The following is a 20,696-nucleotide window of genomic DNA, read 5'->3' on the forward strand; positions in this document are numbered from 1 at the left end:
TCGAATCCTTGGAATTCTTTTTCTTTTTTGGAATTGTTCTTGGCGTGACGTTGGTAACGTTCTTTGGTAACGCGAATACGACGATCTCTTGGGTCGAAAATGATCGGGGTTGGATCGAGTCATCGCGTGATCGATGAGGGTTTTTTTGCGGCAATGTATATCCATCCGATGAATTTTGAGCTGGAGTGTGATTAATGGATTTGGCGTGAAAGATTTGTAGGGTTGGTAGTAGATTTGTGGAAAAGGAGAATGGAAATTATATTTTATATATGTAGTTTGGATGTATAACGTAGAATTTTAGTTAATCTCGGTATATATTACAATCCTTCTACATTCGCCAGCAAAGAGATTCTAGTCTCCAAGGAAATTCTGGAGAGTCTACCCCCCTCCCCCCTCCCCAAGTATCCTTTTCATACAAATATATATCCTTTGAGGCTGGTCCATCTCGACATCTAAGGCGCTACTAGGATTTACTTCTGTATGAATCTCAGAACGGAATTAAACGCATCTCCTTTTCTTACGTCCTAATCTTTCTTTATCCTCTCTCCTCCTTTATCTCGCACAAAACCGTACTATATATAGTACGAATGATTAAAAATGTTTTACAATTAAAAATGTCTTAAAAATTTATTAAAAAAGGAATTAGAAAATATCGAAATGAACTTTTGCCAACATTCACACGCCTCGAAGAGAGTTTCATTGATACGAAGAATTATGTTTTTCGATATGGCGAGTTCGCCAAGCAGGTAGGCGAAATAAATTATCAAAATCGCGCAATACACCACGTTCGTAAATTTCCAACCAACCTTACATTTCTCCGCATACCTTTTGTCACGCGCTTCTACCGTTTGTATCACCAAGGATTCCAGTGTACACGTGTCCGAAATTGGACCCAGGAGAGAACGTTGCCGGTTAAAAGATAACAAACGGTCCCGTTGAAAATTCGTCATGGTATCCCCTACAATTGGTTGCACGTTCTCGGTTGGACGAATCATCGTTAGCCGAGAGAGCGAGCAGGCGTGCATAATTAACGCGAGCCTCGTCGTCGAGGTCGTTAATCCGCATCTAACCCAAGGAGGCCGCGTGCTGAACACGCAATTTCTTTTCATCGCGCACAATGGACACCGGATAATAGCGTCGCGAGAAGCCTCGAGCTGGACGAGAGAGAGAAAGAGAGACGAGAAGCGAGGAAAGATGTAAACTGAATAGCGTGGAAACCGGATGTCTGATTTTACATTATCATCCTGGGGGCGTAATTGAAAATACGGAAGCACGCTTGAGATGTCAATAGATCTACGACCAAACATTTCTTCATTTTATATACCTTTGCTCTACGAGAGCGAGAGACTTCTTACTTCTTATTCTACGAACGAGTCGTTTCACGAGTTTCATTCGTTGAACGAGAAGTTGGTGGAGAAAATTGAATGGAGATTGTAAGAGTTACTTCAGGAAAGTAGCGGGAGCGAGATGAAGAATGTGAGTTTTGAAGGATCTCATTTAAAACGTGTGGTAAAATGCAGTATAAATTTTGATCATTTGAAATTCGATCTCGAATTTTTATATAGGGGAATTATAAAGTGGATTTGAAAATGAGATAGAATCGAAAGAGGGTAAAATTTTATGTAAAAGTGATTAATAAAACTCTTAAATAAATGATATTGATCGATCATAAATTCGTCGAAGATATGAAATGCACGTTTCACGTATTATATCCACAATCGTATTAGAAACGCAGTACAAATTATCCATATCCAAAGTGCATTATGAATTGAATCTAGCAAACGATGCATGTATCTAATAACGATGACTATTAATGCGGAATAGTGATTAGTAATCACGTTGATAAGGGAGTCGGTCGTTTATTCAGTCGTATAACTCAAGCGCGCCACGCAGCGAGCAAACCGCAAACTAACGAAACCACGAGCTAACGAAACACGCGGAGGCTTTTCAAAGAGAGGGTTGGAAGTCGGCTTTCCCTTCTATACACCGACCAATTCGAATTTCTCGTCCTTTTCCTCCCTGTCTAGCTGCCAATAATATGAATTGGGTTGCGGTCAATCGAAATTGCTACATATTAACGAAACCATTAATCGTATCGGCAATTCTCGATCCACGTTTCCATTTAGTTTCTCGTTTCCACTTTGCTTTGACAGGAAAGTGAACGGTTTGAGGACAAGGAACTGAAAGATGGAGAAAAATCTGCTCAGGGAGATTTCTACGTTTATCCTCGGAATCCCTTTGTTCCCTCTTGTCCTTTTTATCACCGCGAGTAAACGACCTTTGATTCCCTCTGTCGCTGGGGATGTTCTTCTTTGAATCGATACCGTTTGCAAGCAGTTGGTTTAAGGATAAAATGGAGGAGTTGTTTGATGATTTGTTGTATTTTTCTTCCGAACGTGAAACGTAATATCGGTGTATTTTCTTTATTTTAAATCTCCATTGCAATAAAGAGAGAGAAATATAAATGATTGTTTTATAACTTTGGTTTCGTTCAATTTGCAGTTTTATGTCAGTATTCCCAGATAAATTATCTATTAGTTCTTTTAATCTTTTTTTCCGGTTTTCTCTAAAAAGATTGATGACAATTTGCTTCGCTTGGTTGAAAAATATCCTTCTTATTGAATTCCCTTGGAATATCCATCATTCTCTGACATCACATCCGTAATTATTTTTAATTTTCTTTTCATAATTTTTATATATATATAATTAAAATGTTTAATGCATGCGAATTGTACAATGCAATATTGAAAATATTTATTAATGTTCAACATTATTATTTATGACATAAATTATAAATATACACGATGCGAAATGTTCTGCAATCGATTTTTCTATTTACGTAATCTTAAAATGATAGCTTGAAAACAAAAGTTTAATCCGCAAATTCAATAAAGCACAGAACAGCTTATGTATCGATTCCGCTGAGTATTTGCCTGAGCAAATTTACTTGAATCTCGATTTAAATACTCGATAAACAAATGTCTCTTTGACTTTGAGCTCAAAACGTTGATTAAAATAAACGACTTTTTAATTAAACATTTTAATAAAACTTATATCATCTTTCTGCAAAATATCGAAATACTTTAACCTACCCCATTTTTGTTTCAATTATTATTCTGTCATCGGAGACATCAAATAAATTCCATTGGCAATAAAACGAGAAAATATTAAACAATGAAAATAAGAGAATTCTTCTCCACTATAAAGCACCGATGAATTTATGGAGTTCAGTGAAATGAATAAATTATACCATTCAAAATTTATGGAGTATAGTAAATGCTCGCGTGCTCGCCGCCCATCGAATCATTGATCTCTTTCCCTGGAGATTTTCCTACTGTCGCGCAACAACATGTCGAAATATTTCACGATAATAATACCAAGTACATCATAATTCGAAACCATACTTATACTATTATTACAGTAAATCATTCGCCTGAAATGATTTACTTTTGTAAAAAAATATGTAAATACAATTCTATCTCTATTAAAAATTCGATGATATATAAAATAATTACTATTAGAATTTAGAAAATTAATGAAAAAATAAAAAGAAAGAGATGTAGTAGCATTTGATAGGTATTATTTGTACCATTATTATATCTTGTTGATTAAATAAAGTTTTGAATTTTTAAAATCAAATTAATATTTGTCATTACAAAATCGAATTGTCTAATAATATGTAAAAAAAATATCAAAAATAGAAGCAATAAAAATTAATTTCTGTAGAAGCAGATCAAAAGTTCACCAAATTTAATGTATTAGTATTTATAGTTTGATTTCAAATTTCGCGAATTTTGCGAAAATATGCAAACTTTTTTGTTTTTATGAACTACAAATAACACGTACAGATTAGAGACAAGCATTTCGATCGAGAAGAATATAACGTTCCGCGCTATTTCCGGTCACACGGTACGCATTCTCTTCCTTTAACACCGTTCTCCACTTTTCTGATTGACGTTGACGCGACACACTCGCAATGACGCGCAATATACCCTTTCTCCCTCTCGTTTTCTGCGTCAAATGGAACAAAGAGAAGAACGCGTGCACGGCGCGCGTGCAACTCGGTATGTAGTTTATTGGAACGCCGTAATTTTCACTGAAATCACGTTCATTACTTAAATTCCTCGTTAAACTTATACTAAATAGAGATTAGATCAAAATTAAAATTAAAAAAAAAAAAAAAAGACTACATTTTACTCCACTTTTTACCATCGTCCATAAATTCTAATAATATCTTGCACAATTTAGAATCAATCGTTAATCCTCTCTACTCGCAAATCAGAATAAAAACCTCCGTTCATTCGACATTATCCTATCACCGATGAAACACGAGAAAAAAACGAAGGGGTGTGGAATAGAAACGAAAGGAAGATGGAAGAAACGAGCGAAAGTGAATAGGAAAGAAAGGAAGGAAGGAAGGAAAGGGCGATTTCTCGGGTTGAATGCAACGTTTCAACCCTCCTCCGTTTCGTTTGATCCTATCTAGTAGAAGGAAACGTTCGTCCCGAAGCGTTTCTCCGGCTCGCCGTCAGCCAGCCTCTTCCTATTCCCGCGAACTTATCGTCGCGCATCCGCGCCACCACCCTCCCCTCTCCCGCCCCTTTTGGCGTCTTCTCGGTCTTTCTTTTTATCACGAGCCACCAGCCAACTGAGAACTCTTCCGGAAGAGAGGCCACCATCTAGAAACGTATTATTATCGCTTACGCAACTCGTATATTTGAGACAAGGATCAAAATTAGAATCGGTTTCTAAAAGTACTTCCAATGCTCTCTTTCTCTTTCTCTCTGCTCGATTCTATCTCTATCGTTTTTTTTTATCCTCTTTGCACGAGAAGGGGAAAAATGGAAAGCCAGGGGTTGTTGTATCGAGCGTGTGGAACGAATATCTTTAATAGTCGTCGCGCCTGGGCACTTTTGTGCCGCCTCTGGCGTCGAGATTATTGGTTGTCGATAATATGGAAATGATGTTTGGGGATTTTTTTAATACTTTGGTATTCCAGAATTTCTGACGTTGGCTCAGGTGTTGGAAGGATATTATTGAATTAGACGGTAGCTTCGACGTAAGTTTTGGTAAGATTAGGTATATATAGATGGAGTGTAATACGCATTGGAAAATTTTTGCAACGATATTTCGAGGTTCTATATATCTCGAATCGGTATTGGTAATATTCGTAACAATTGAATAAAAGCTTTTGAAGCTAAAGATAAAAGTCGGGGAGGAAGATTTAATAATTGGATATTTGCTTTACGAGGGCAGATATTTTTATTTCGAGGCCGTGTAACGTGTTTCGTCATCTGGATTTATGAAGAGGGGATCGTAAAAGTGCTTAGACAGGTTTACTATCCTGTTATCCTTTCTCGTGGATGGACGGGTCAACGTCCTAAAAGGAACGACACCAGAAGTCACTCGGTAAACTGAGAGTGAAAAGCTCCGTAAATCTCACGTCACTTACATAAAAACACAAGAGGAAAAGAATGGGAAATATATCCAATAACATAATACAATATATAATCACATTGTATCCAGTATTTTCTCTTCTTTTCTTAATTAATACAGAATATTTACACAACAATTCTCGCGAATAATTAAATACATACATATATATCTTTTAACATTCAACGATCCTCGACAAGATAAATCAATATTATCTTACATTAAACACATCGTTCGTATTCTTCTTTCATCTCTTTTCTCATCTGGCAAATGCCCATATATCGACTTCATAGAAAACAAGATCCAAATTTTTTTCAAACTATAATTAGCGTATCCTTGTATTTGCCATCATGGTACACGCGATAATTAAAAGTATCGATCGTATCGAATCGCGATCGACAGATTTTCATCGACACGACATGGATAAATGGGTAAATCGATATGGCCTGAATTCAAAAGCAAACTGTGAATAGTTGTGCTGGAAATTGATTACTGAATTGCGTAGAAATGTGCCTCGCGATAAGAAGCTTGCCTGTTTATTGTTTATGAATTGATGGTCGTGCGTTTCAAGATGTTTATATGATTCGTATCGATATTATATACAATGTATGAAATTTTATATATATAATGTATAGCCAATCCTTTTATATAATTAATTTTTTTTGTATCAAAATCGTATTATTTATATTATTTATATCATGATGAATCTCTGATGTTTGATGTTGAAATTACATTAGCTGTCGAAACTGTGATGTCTTGTCCATTAATGATACTTCAATACAAGGAATGAACGTGTCGAGAAGCATCTTTTCGCAAGTAATGATAATTCGATGCGTACGTTAAGTCGACAATATATGATAGCGAATGTATTGAACGAAATTAAAAAATGAAAATCAAATAAGAATAGTGGAATGATAGAAATATTTGTGCCTTAAAAAGAAGTATATTTTGTATCGTGACAAAACTACACTTTCAAAGATTTTGTTATGATTATATGCTCCAAAATATCGAATCGGCTTCTTCCACGTATAACGTATCCACGAAATAGGAAAATGAAAATGAAAAGTTTGATAAATAGATAAATCATGAGCTGTTATAGTGATTCGTCTTAAAACAGAGACGTAAACCGGTACATCAATCTTGCTTGGTGATCATACAAGCCCGAAACATCGATCATTTTTCAAGAAACTTCTCTGTATTAACTTGCTACCTGTCCGTCTGATTCTGACTTTTCCAATCAATTTATTTCGCATGCAAACTCATATTTCATATGACCTCGCACAGTTTGAGAAATACTTTTCTTTCAGGAAATTCAAATAGAGAAAAATATTCAATCATTCATATTCAAGGAATAAACAAGGAAAAATATTCGGAAGCTTACGTAACATCTCCTCTCTCTTCGTCGAATATTTAATTTCCTTTTAGATACGCAACACTTCTCGTTAATTAATTTTCATTAGGTAAAAAATAAATTTGGAAATAATTCGCTTTTCACCCCGAGAACTTCAAAGAACACCGAAGTAATAGTCTGGAGAAAAAGGTCGTGCAATGGTTCGCTTCTGCGCCTCGAATGGCTTTTCGTAACTTCCGTTATAGAAGATTGAATGTCACCGCGTGCGTGAAACTGTGTAATTATAAAAATATACACGTGAAAAGCAAGCTTTTTCATCTCAAATTTCTGAATTTTTACGTACGTTATTAGCGCCGGCGATATTAAATGAAACGAAAAATGTTAATAACATCGGTCCCTGAACTACTACTCTACTCGCACGCGAGAAATACAAAGCATCTTCACCAGAAATGAATCATCGTCCGTTATGACGAAGGAGTAAACAGAAATAAATCTTTATCGATAATCCGCAATGTATTCACGAATTATTTTTGCTGTTGGCGTGTACTCGTGCGGAAAAGAATATAACTTGAGAATTTTCAACAGGGAACAAATATAACGAAATTTGAAAGCAAGAAATTGCAAAGGAATTACTTTCGAGATGGAGAGTCGATGTTGGATTGATATGAATTTGTAATTTCAATATTTTAAAGGTTTCTTGAATTCGAAGAAAGATTCGTTTCGATACGATGAAGTTTTAATTTTTTTTTCTCTTGGAATATTGTTGTAAAATGTTTGTGTCGTATTCGTGGTAATTTTTTTTATTATTATTATTAATATGGTATGTTGTAGAAAAAAGTTTTAACGAAGAATAAAAGTCCGATAAAATATAAATTTTAACGTTACTTATGAGTTGGAATAAAATGAAATTCATACGCTACATAAATAAAAAGTTAGCATCATCGTGATATTTTTATTATTTTCAGAAATAGACGTGTAATTTGGAATATAAAAAAATATGAGTAAATTAAACAAAATAAAGAACCGATGAAATTAATTTACAGATGATAAAACCATGTTTTTAATTTAAAAGTTGTTTTCATATTAAGTTATAATTTTACGGGATGAAAATTATGAATGAATGAATGGATATTTTTATATGAAATATTCAAACGACTGATAAAAAAAATTAATATGTTGTTTAATATCAATTTCATGATCAGATTATTTTCCTTTCTCCACGTTTCCCATTTTTATAATTGTTTATCAATTGATTAAAAAATGGAACTAATTTTCAAAAATAAATTCTCGTGTTTTTAGTTAAAATCAAGTGGAAATCTGATTGAAAATTTTCACTTCTAAACAGCAAGAAAAGAGCAAGAAGTCTGTCTCATCTACGAGTCAAAGATCGTCAACTCGGTTATCTCTTTTAAACTGTCTAAACTTTTAACGAAAATTTTATTTTTCTCATTTTTATAATTGATTAGATTAAAAAAATACCGCGAATCCATTTTTCTTAATCAATCGAAGATAGACAAATTTTTATCTTTAGAATTCATTGAAACGATTTATCCCAAGTTTTCCAAGAAAAATCTCTAAAAATTAATTCTTCTAATACTCCTTATTTTTATAATTATTACTCATTAATCGAGACAATATAAATCACGAATCGAAGACTATCGATTACTCCTCGAATACTCCTTCTGTGATCTCGAAATTCTTTCATTGTTCTTTTCTTCACTCGTATTAAAAACCAAACGCGCCATAGATATTCCAACTCTTTCAAGAAATTTATAAAATACCTTACTGTTATCCCGAAGAAAGAGAGCAACAACCGCGGCTCAAAGAATGGCAATCGAAAAACGTTGGTTATGCAACGCCACGCACGACCCCCTCCCCGTTAATATCCAGATCCCAATCTGTCAGAGAGGCGGTAGTCGGTGCCTGAGCATACGGATTACAAATTACTGGCGCCTGGCCACCGGTGCCCTCGCGTCGCGACGTGAAATTACGAGCCTCCTCTCGTCCCCAATTAAGCCGAGCTTCCCCTCTCTCGCCCTATCTTTCTCCCCGTCGTACACACACTCGACCTTCGTGGCGGGTGAAGCACGATGGGCGCCCTCGTGACGTTCAGGCGCCCCTCGTCCTGTCTCGTTCGCGCCTCCGCTATCTCTTCACCGACCACGCTGCTTCTACACGCTGGTATCTCGACAGGGCCAAGTGGCGCGGTGCTTTTCCCTCTTTCCACCTCGTGTCACGCGGAGATACTCACTCGGCAGGATACGAATCTGGTTAATTGACCCATTTCGTTGTAATGGGCTCCTTTGTGGCTCCGCCACATCCCCCCGAATCGCTCGACCGGCGTATTTTAACCGGCGAGGAAAGAAAGGAGCGTTGCTGGAAGGACGATCGATCACGTCGCGGTTTTTCTTCGGGTTTTTTTTTTTTTTTTATTTGGGGGGGAAGTTCGTCATCCCCAGAGAGAAATATGATTAAAGGGAAGAGGCGTGGTTGAGAGGGGATGAGGCTTTATCTTTGGTGGAATTTGAGTGGTGGAAGGTTTCTTTAATTATTTTTCTTTGGTATTTTGGTATTCGTGGTGATGACGATGGATTGAGCATCGTGTGTCTCTTGGCTCTTTGAAGAAAATATTGTAGTTACGGATTATCGATCAAGATTATCGATTTGATTTTTTGAAGAATTTATAAATTTACAAGAAAAATTGGATAAAACAGCTGTTGTTTTCATTTTCATGTCTCAAAAAATATCAAGGAACGAATAATACGATTGGAAGGGAAAAGAGAACAAGGGAAAATCGTTCGTAAATCCTTTGAATACAGCGACAAACTCCGCCAATTGAATAGGGGTCGTAGGTAACTGGGCAAAAGATTATTCTATAGAAATATATGTCAAAAATGTACAATAAAATTTTGAAATCCCGTTTCCGGGAAAATCGAGTTTGAAGTAGAAGTCATCGGTACTCTGTCAACAGGCCACTCTGAACCCGTTTGCTCCGATATTCATTGTGAGTGCACGTGTATTCGACAAATTTTCAAACTCGATTTCCTCGAAAACGAAGCATCGAACGAAACGACTTTATTTTTCATCCTTTTTCTTGTTTTTTTTTTTTTATAAACTCTTCACTTTCCGCGCTCTTTTGCGTGCAAAAAATTATAAACAATCTTTTATCAATTCACTTTAAATAACACGTAATTACGCGCAAAATTTTTTCTCAAAATTATCGAGCTCGTGTACAAATCCGAGGTACAAACACGATCGAATGCGAACAACCTCTGCGGCTGGCCAGTGCCTACAGATCCACAACCACTAGATTTCATTGCGTCGAGATGAAACACTCGAAGCACGAGCCCACTCGTCCCGATTAGAAGCCAGTGGCTCGCGCGACTCGTGTTTTTTTCTTTTTTTTTTTTTTTTTATTATATACCCGCCGCTAACGAGACCCTCTTGCTCGCGAAAAAAACGGAAGCAACGTGGCACAAAGGGATGGAGAGGCTCGATCATCGCGTTTGTTGTTATTCCACGTGGTATCTGATGGATACTGTTTGCACGGGTCAGTGGAACATTCGTCAACTAGGTCGCTTTTTGATCAAAAAAAAGCATAGATATCATTATACCTTGATGGAGAGGAATTAAAGTTTGCTTGTTGTTTGCCGATTTTAATTCGTGCGAATTATCTGTTTTTTTTTTTTTTTTAATATAAAAATTTCTTGATAAGGATTTCTCGATAAAGAAATTACTATTTATAATACGAAAGAGGGTGTATTTTAAAGACAATGTTAAGAGTTGTTTTTTAATATAGGATTAATTGATGAAGTAATTTTATGAATCAGGAAAACATAGACGATAAGTTTGAATAAATGTTGAAAATTAAAATTATGAAGCAGAGTATAAAATTTTTAATATCGCCAACATCCCATATTTCCAATATCTAAATCGAAAATTCTTCTGCAATTCTTTGACAAATTGAAAACAAAAATTCCGCCCCGAATTTCAAACAATTTTTTTTGTTCTTTTTTTTTCCCCCTCTCTCCAACAAGAATCGAACCTTTTAACTAAAAGCATCACGCGAATGGGTTCGAAAAGCTCTTTGGCCATCTGTTGCCACGCTAATTGCGAATGGCTGTTGACGCGAAATGTCCACGCGGAATGAAATATGAGCCATCGTTTCAGTAAAGAAAAGGCACGCGTTAATTATTTTTCGTCAGTTATTCATCGACTCGATTGTCGACTAAGTCTTTGGCAAACAGAGCGAAAAACACTTCCCCATTTGTTCTCCAATTATCGCGATTGATTTGCTTCCATTAGTATAGCCCTGCTAAAACGAATAAAACTTTGAACACATTACGAGATAATTTATACAAATGATCGAGATGCTCGTTGACAAATTACGGAAACACATGTTGGTATTGGTCGAGTGTTTACATTTCACGATATATTCCATTTAACAAATTGTCATTTAGCTGTGTCACGAATTTATCGTCGCTCCACTCGCGTGCACCATTGTATAAATTCGTCGTTTTTGAATGTAGCTGCGATTCAACAAAACGATGTACAGAGGAGGCTGACTTGTGTTGTCACTCCGATCTAATCATTCAACTCTTCTGCTCAAAATTTGTATTGAAACATTTGAGCTGAGAAATTTTACAACTAACAATAACAAATCGATATACTTTAATATGATCATCGTTGAACTATAAATTTATCAAAAATTTTATAGAATATTTTAAAAAAAATATCAGTCACTTTTTTCCTCAAATCGAGCGAGAGAACGAGAATTCTTGGGAAACGAATCGAAATCGAGTCTCGAAACTATGAGAACATCCACGATCGATTCGAATCAATTGTATTTTCACAAGCGACGTGTTCCCACGTGTTCGATGACAGTAACAATCTTTCGTACATTTGTTATTCCAAAGAGGGATCAGTTGGCAAACAACGGTCTCTCCCGTGAAATCCGAGTTTGAATTAATATCGCGGATATATCGAATGATATTAATGCATTCAGCGTTGCCTATCCAATATCCGCGTCGATTTCTACGTTGTCATTATTTTTAAAAAGATAATAGACTCCTGTCGATCGAGACCAAGTAACGAAAATTCGTGTATATCGATTATTCAGTTCGAGTGTATTCAAGCAATTTCTCCGCATCCAATTTCAATTCAAAAACGGAGTATTTGAAATTATTTCTCGAAACAGAATATTCCGCACGGAATGACAAACAGATAGATAAAGCATTTCCTTTTTTTCTCTCTTTTTCTCTTGTACAATTTCAGCAGAAAGAATTGAAAAAATTTTTATAAATATCACGCAAAGATTGAGCGAATATGATACCCAGTAATGAGAAACGAGAGTTAGGTGTCGATCGTCACGAAGCCTATTAATTGCGGCCCATTAGAGGCTGACAGCTCAGTTTCGAGTTCGCCGATGCTTACAGCTCATCACGAAACGGAGTAACCGCTGTGTCTCTAGTTTTCTTTTTTCTTTTTTCCACCTGATATCGACCGGAGCTTGTTAATTTTAAAACAACGTGTAACGTTAAGAAATATTTACACGAATCACGTTGGAAAAAGTTTCAATCTAACCCATTACTCGCAATGTGTACAAAATTATTCAATTAATTAGACAAATTTCCAATCGATTTGGTTTAAAAATGGGAAATCTTTATCCAGGTGAAATATAGGTTTCAAGATCGGATGACGATAAAGTTACGATAAAGAAAAGTGGTGAAAATGACAGGTTTAATGGCGCCAGAGTAATTTCCACGCGATTTAGCAGCGCCTGTTTTCATCATCAGAATCGATCGATTTCTTCTCTCAGAAATTTCAGAATTTCGCTTCGAGAGAAAAATCGATCGAGAGAATACGAGTTTCTTTATGAACGATTTGAAATTTTTGCAACTAAAAAGAAAAAAAATGATTCTATCGTGGAAACAGCAACAAGACTATCAGGAAACTCGCTACGACACCGAAGCTTTATTAATTAAGCCAGAGTTACGTTCGAGCGAGAACGAGTGGCAATGCAAGATGTTGCGAGGGAGGAAGTAAAGTAGAAGTAATGGTAGAGAAAGTAATATTTCGAGGATGACGTAGTAGCATTTCGTCCAAGTTTCGAAGTCAGAGACACGCACCACTTACCGACCCTTTTATCATTAACAAGCCCTTATTACGGTGTCTGCGTACGCCAGCCACTTCTTCCTTCCTATCAATTACTCACCGTAATGACTGGCATTGTGCTCCTCGTGCAAGGAGGGATCACCAATTTTTCGGATATTTTGTTCAAAAAGCGTTCGTTTATTAAGATGACGCGAATAAAATATTTTGTAGCTTTTTTAAATATTTCATTTCGTCTCTCGTTAATTTTCTCTCTGCAGCTTGAAAAATGAAACGAATTGGAAAATTATACACGATGACTGGGATCCTCCTCCTCGCGTAAATGAGAAACTTTTGGGCATTTTTGTTAAAAGCATTTCATTTCTTTCCTTCTTAATTTTGTCTTACTAGTGAATTTGAATTAAAAAATGAAATGTAGAAAATTATATTAGAAGTAATATTCATTGCTTTATCAAAAATTTCTTTTTAAATAGTTTAACCTGTTTCTCGTCTTGTTATTGTTTTTCCAAGTGAATTAAAAAATGAATAAGAATATAAAGAATACAAATTCTACTATAATTTACGGTTAAATATTGCCAAATGTTATCCAATAATGCGAATAAATCAAACTTCAAATTTCTCGTTTAATAATTCAAAGAATTATATATTCTCTTTACTCGCGAAGACAACAAAATAACAATAAAACTCAACGATTAAATTATCACCTTTATTGTAAACGCATTTCCCTTCAAAAAAAAGGAGCAACAATTTATTAAATTCTCTTCCTATCAATCTTTCTATAAACAATCCTAGGATACACATAAACACATATTTCGCAATCGAAACTGTCCAGCAAAATTTATTCGTTCGCCGGAAAGACGGAGCTCGGCCGCCCCTCGAGGATGATAACCCGGCGCGCAATTTGCAAACCTCCGTGAATCGTTCAATAATACAGAGAGAGAGAGAGAGAGAGAGTGCAGTGAGCAAGCACCGGGGGGATAAGTTGGAGCGTTTCGCAAATACGAGGGGGGGACGGACGAGAGGTCGTGGGATCGCGTTTCCCGACACGTGGAAGCACAGGGCAGCCGGATTGGGCCGAACATTGTTCCCGAATGCAAATCGTAGTTTACACCGAGTCTCGGCCGGTCCTGATCATACTCCCTGATGCAGCCTCGAGGACGTCAGCCGGCATCCCGATGCCAGCCATCGACTATTATTCCGGTTGTTGGAAGCCGGCGGAACGCTTGCGTGGCAGACTCTCGCGGTCCAATTCCGCTCTCGAGGAGATCTCCCCTCCCTCCCGATATCTCGACGAGCCGCGACGCATACGAATTTGGCAGCTGGTAATTTCTTTCCTCGGTTGTTCTCGAGACGGGAGAAATGTGGTGGATCTCGTTTTTGGACGAGGTCGCTGCCTCTTTTGCGGGGGTAAAAGTTCGAAGATCGAGAAGAAGAATCATGCACGTCAAGATCTCGCTGCTTTCTTTACAATCTCGACGAGGGGATTTCTTCCTCTGGATCGAGATTATTGGTGTTCGTTCGTCGTGCGTGGATCGGAGGATCGATTTCAGAGTGATTATTCGAATTACGTTTATTCGTTTCGTTTTTAGAAATTCGATGCTTAATTTTATAATGATAAAGGTGATGTAGATCCTGGAAGGTGGAATGATACGATGGATACGTAAAGCCGATGCACCATACGCGATACTCGAAGAACTAATTTCTGTTTGAAACAGTTGTTGGCTAATTAAAAAGGAAAAAAGAAGGCTGTACAAAGAAGAAAGTTACATCGAGACAGATTAATGTTCTCGTTTTTACGCGTTGAAATAGACGAGTTCATCACGAGCGATGCAAAGAAACATTACGGTTCTTTGAAATATTCCATCAGCTGGGAGTTTCAGTCTGGGAGAACGTCGATAGGATGATTTTCATTTTCTTCCTCGACATGGCTGCGCTTAACGACGAAAACCATTAACAAGCATTCACACTGGAGCATCGTTGCGCAACGTCGTTAACTCTTAGTGGATACACACCGAGAAAGACGGTTAAAGTGTCCATGCTTTCGAGATCTCATTACCTATTCCGCTTAACAATCGCTTAACAAGTTCATGAACGTCTCTGGGAGTTATGAAAAATATCATTCGAAATTATGTTAAACGGAAAAAGAGAGGAAAAAAAGAGAAGAAAAGAAATACTGAAATTCAAGATTATCTTACGTTAGTTGAATTATCTTTTCCAGTCAAATGTACATTTTTTTTAAAATTATTCCAAAATGAAAATTCTCGATATTCCAATCGATTAGTTTTTCATACAAAAAAAATTCCTCCGCAACGTGCAAAATTACAGAATTCTTTTTAAATTTCCAAACACGAGATCCACACGAATTTTCACTCAACGATGCATCGAAAACGGAATGTCTATATTCTACGTTCTACCTATTCCAAAGTAAAAATTTAATATTTTCCAACCAATTAACTTCCCGCACCAAAAAAAAAAGGAAAAAATATCCTACAAAAATTACATCGATTCTCTTGAAATTTCCTCCAAAATTCCTACCGAAATTCCAGCAATTCGGTCTCCTCTCCAACAAACAACGTTGAAAACAGAAACACTAGCTTTTAGTCGAGCGAAACGTGACAGGTAAAAGAGAACAATGTGGTTTTTCTCGCTCGATATTAACGGGTAAAGGCGGGAATATTCAGCGGCCATTCGTCGACAGAGGCAGCGAAAGCATGACTCGGCTCGGCCAGAACAATGCTTGTGAATTTAGAGCTTGTCAAGATGGCGGCCTAATTAGGAGGAACGCGGCTTAAATATGAATGTCGGGCGGAGAGAGAGAGAGAGAGAGGGATGGACACGTGGGTTAGGGAAAAGAAGGAGACGAGCAAAAGAGATGCCAAGGGTTGCGTGGCACCGCGGCCAATGAGCTACCCTCGCGTTTCTCTTCATCTTCATCTTCCCTCCATCAGAAAAAAAGGCACGGCTGTTCCACTGTGCATAATGCACCGTATCTAATAGATAATTTATGTGCCAGCTCGTATGCGCTTTTGTGACGGTGCGCTTTTATATGGGGTGTATCGAGAGGGGGATTCTTTCGTCGAAGAAACGAATCGCGATGCACTCGAAGTAATGAGAACGTGGAAAGATATTCGAAAATGTGGAAAATTTGATAATCATCTCGACTCGATATTTTAATATTAGAAATAATTTTTTTTTTTTCTATATTTCTTATACATATTTTAAGCTTGACTATCGACTCTGATTAAAGTTTTCTCCTTTTATTCTTTCCTTGTCGTCTAAGCGACATTTTATCACGTTTGTACGATTCGATTTCTATATTTACAATGTACAACGAATCGATTATTCAAAGTGTGCCGGAATGTTGGCTGATTAAATGATGAGTTATCAAGACACACCGTGAAATCCAATAAAATCTAGTTGGTAGCCACGGTGGAGGCCTAGCACCGCGACGAGCACTAATTGCTCTCGAGAATGAAGATTGATCCCGGTCTGACATCTCATGGGTTTCATCAAATTGGTCACCCATCAACTGGCTAGTGGCTGTCTGCCAATTCGAGGAACGATTAGGGATTAACGCAAGTAAATAGACGCCAGTGTTAAAATCATCGTGAATTATTTATCCCAAGTACTTTAAACTAGATTTAATGTCAATTTCTATTCTTTCGTCTTTGCGTCGATCAGATACATTCCCTTCTGTCGATACGTTTGCATTTAAAATTCTTTGCGATGATTGATTCAATATTACTGTAATCTATAAGTGAATTTTTTTTTTCAAACGGCATTGAATTAATTTACGTATCTAATATTAATTAAAATATAAATTAACGTACAGATATTGGAGAATTTTGAAATGACGAGATTGAATGAATGAATTAATTCGATATATATATATATATATTTGTGATGTAAATCATTTGTTTATTTTTATTCTCAATATTTTCATAATATAACGAAAGAGAGTAACATTCTATATAAAATGATCAAAATTGTTCAACTAATTTACACAAAAATTTTAGATTCTAATAAAATAATCTCTTACAACAAATATTTGGATAATAATCTTATTTAAATTTAATTTTTTCTCAAAGCATTCTTTAAAACGATACAATTCGAAACGTACATCGATACAGAAGCAAAAGAAAACAAAAAGATTAGTTTTTTTCTTCTTTCTTTTTTTTTTTTTTTTTTTTTTACAGATAGAAAAAAAGAATCTGACATAAATAACGAACTAGTTGGCGCAGTTTGTCGTATAGAAAATGCAAAAATCGAGAGCGAAAGAGAAAGAGAAAGGAAACGAAAAAGAAGAAAAGAAAGAACGATGATAACAGGCTGCTCGACTACTAAAATTCTCTTTGCAAATGTTCCATCGAAATAACCTCTGGCTTGTAGGAGAATTTACTTTGGCCAGGTCAAGCGGTTTTCGAGCCACAGAAAAAAATTGCTCGCGGATATCTCGATCGAATAAGACCTATTGAGAAATTAAGCGTATAAACCGTTTTACGTTTGATACACGAGACGATCTCTCTTTCTCGTGACACGTTTCATTGAGAATTTCGAGAGAAATAGAAATTCAAATATTTTTAAATTCAAATTGAATTAAAAATACATCAAAGAAGAATCGAATTTTAAATTTATTTCTTTCAATTTCGAATTTCTTGCAATTATTTCTCGCATTATTTTCTTAAAAATTCTTGCGTTACGTTGCATAGCAAGATTGTTAATTCGACTCAATATCGATTTCTTTTGATATAAAATCTTTCGCATAATATGAAACGATCGACAAAATCGCTATCACGTTACAACAATCTAACGTGACGCATCATTCACGAATACTCGATCGATACAGGAATCCAAGCTTCAAAAAACGGGAAAGTACGGAATTGGATCATATCCATTCTTCAACAACGCGCTCGTCGAGGATCGTCGACAGTTTGAAACACGATTTCGCGATCGGTGGTGGTATTGTTTTTATATCGCGATTACAACGCGGCAGGGCGAAAGAATCCCCTCGACGTAATGCATTCTTGAGTGGCAATTGAGCGAAAACCTTTCGAAACCGTGCCCAAACAAGGGAGCTGCTTTCGCGTTAACTCGATCAAGATCTCTCGCGTGTGAAAACTGTGAATCTCGGCCTGAAAATATCCGCCGAATATAAACGATCATCGATCTTGACAGAGAGAATTTATTCGACTTGGTGGATCGGTACGGATTGCTTAATAAATTCTACCTCGATAAAGTGCAAACGTTCGAGATTAAGTATCGGCTTTCAATAACGACCAGTTATTAAGTAAATTATTGAAATTGTTTCGTCTAAACAACGTAGCAATAGCAGTCGAGGCAGCTAATATTAGAAGTTTCAAGGTGGATCGTCGATAAGAATTATTCGTTTAGAATTTATGCACGAGATAACGAGTAAAAATAGATATAATAAAATTTAAATAAATAGACTTGATACGAATTTTATTTTGGAACGGTTTTATCGCGAAACCGAACGTAAAACGATATGTAAAATTTTGTAAGTATAAATATAAACAAAAGATACTTCTTTCAACGAGTCACATCGATTCTCGAAAACGCAGCCCCGAATTCTCTTAATAGAATTATATTTCACTATTTTCCTTGCCGAATAAGCAAATTTGGCACGTACCCGGTGGGGCTCGCTGGCCATTTTCGGCTGACAGAAACATAGAAGGTGTAAAAGCCGGTGGTGTCCAATTAGCGGTCTGCACCGTTGCCCGGCCCTAATTCACCGAATCCCATTCTATCTCCGTTTGGGCGTCCATTTCTCGGTGAATTCGCGCGCAAACGGCCTCGAACGGCCCTGTTATACCATCGAAACGAGGGACCGTCGTCGAAAATCGTAAGTCACCCATAATCTTTCTTCTCGCTCTTTCTCCCTTTTTTTCTCCCCTTTCGATTTTTGTTGCAGAGAAAAATTCAACAGAGGAAAGTAAACAGTTAGTTATTCCGACAAGCGATCCTTTGCTGCGGTATGTAGACGAATGTTGTTTATGGAAATTTCGCTCGCGAGTATTTGCGTAGAAAAACAATTCAATCGATCGGGAGGGGGGGAGGTCTGTTTGCTTTGGCGCAATCAATTTGATGGGATGTGTTACCCATCGAGTGTCGGGCCACGATACTCGAGGTGGAAGTTGGAACTTTATTTTTAGGAGGACGAATATTTGCTCGAAGCTGTTACACATTGGATATTTTTTTCTTCCTTCTTTTTTTTTATTGAGAAAAGAAAAAATTGTTCGAAGCTTTTTCTCATAGAAAATATTATATTGCAAATCTTCGAGATCGAAGCGTTATTTCGAGCTTGGAGGTAAAAATCGGTTTCGTTATCATAGATATGAATAAAATCTTTTAAATAATTCATAACATTTTATGAGAATTTGAAATTCGTTTATTTCTTACGCGGATTTTTATAAAAAGCAAATATTTCGTTATGATATAGAAAAAAAAAAAAAGAAAAAAACGCGCGGCGAAATCATACTTCACCCCGTCGAATACTTGGCAAAATCTCGTTTCACCAACGTTTCACGAATCGCCAACGTTTTGGCAAACGCTGGAGATCGATATTTCCGACAACCCTTCTATTTTTCAACGCCCTACCAAGCAACCTCCCCGATACGAGCACTCGGAATTTCGGATAACGACGCGGATGGCCCGTAAAAAGATGGCCACGGCATCGAACCCGTTCCACCATCTCTCTCTCTCTCTCTCTCGTGACGATAACCCTTAGCTTCTTGCCACGAAATTTATTTTTCTCGTGGAGGATGGGGTGACCGTGAACGGCGAATACGTGACGGCTCTTGCTTGGGAATAGAGAGAAAACAGCGTGGCAATATAAGCATCGTTCGCATTTCAAACGAATCATCGGCGGAACGAGGGTCAATGTCTAAACCCCCCTTATTGAGCTCGTCTCTTGCGAACCAGCTTGGCAGTTTCATAAAAAGAAATGTTACTTTCGAGGATATTGATATCGGACAATAAAGAATTTTATAGTGGGTGGATTTGATATCGAAAGGTTAGATTATTGGGTTAATAAAAGAAACGAAGGATTGCAAATATTTATTTGCTTCGTTGATCATCGACAAGTGAATAATTTCATTGCGTGAAATGTCAATTATTCCAATCTCGAAAATTGGTGAGAGAGAATCAAGGAATTTATCGAGTATTAAGAAATATTGTAAAATTGTTAGAACTGTAATAATATTAACTCTTCTACTGTTAATATTTTTACAAAAATTATTAAGGAACGATCACGATGAACATCTAATCCATCTTTTATATAAATAGAAGAAATCAGGCAGGATAGAAAGAGATACTTGACCGGAAATTACGTTCTCGTGGAGAGACAAGTTCAATATATACGTAAGTCATCTCTCTGTGTAAGAAGATACCAATAGAAAGCCAATATATATGTAGAGCCAGTAAATCGGAAAGATTTGTTATTGCCACCAGAGTAGAGCATCCAATCCATTTTTATGATTTAATATGGAATAAAATTCGAAGATTGCTAAGAACATTAAACATGGAATAATACTAACTTATATATAATGTTAAATATTATCCTATTTACATCTCCACGATCAGCCCGATCAATTTCTCGGTCTGTTAGACCGATATTAATAAATAAAATCCTACAGTGAATTTGTGAAGCTCATAAACAATGATTTCCTATTCTCGGGAATTTTACAGAAACTCTTGATCTCTACTGATATCGCAATGATTCACTGTTCTGCTAATTCCTAATAAATTTATTCTTACAATTCATATTATAATTTGTAATACTTTA

The 20,696-nt window shown here is 36.5% G+C and overlaps 1 protein-coding gene across 3 annotated transcripts in view; it reads left to right on the plus strand.

Moving 5' to 3' along the window:
• Positions 1-20,696, plus strand: part of LOC100863256 (rugose) — a 410,744-nt gene that overhangs the window by 249,627 nt on the left and 140,421 nt on the right. The gene's annotated exons all lie outside the window — the stretch shown is intronic.

This window comes from Apis florea, unplaced genomic scaffold, assembly GCF_048593485.1.
Source record: "Apis florea isolate Af1SG1 unplaced genomic scaffold, ASM4859348v1 contig_3203_pilon, whole genome shotgun sequence".
NCBI lineage: Eukaryota > Metazoa > Arthropoda > Insecta > Hymenoptera > Apidae > Apis > Apis florea.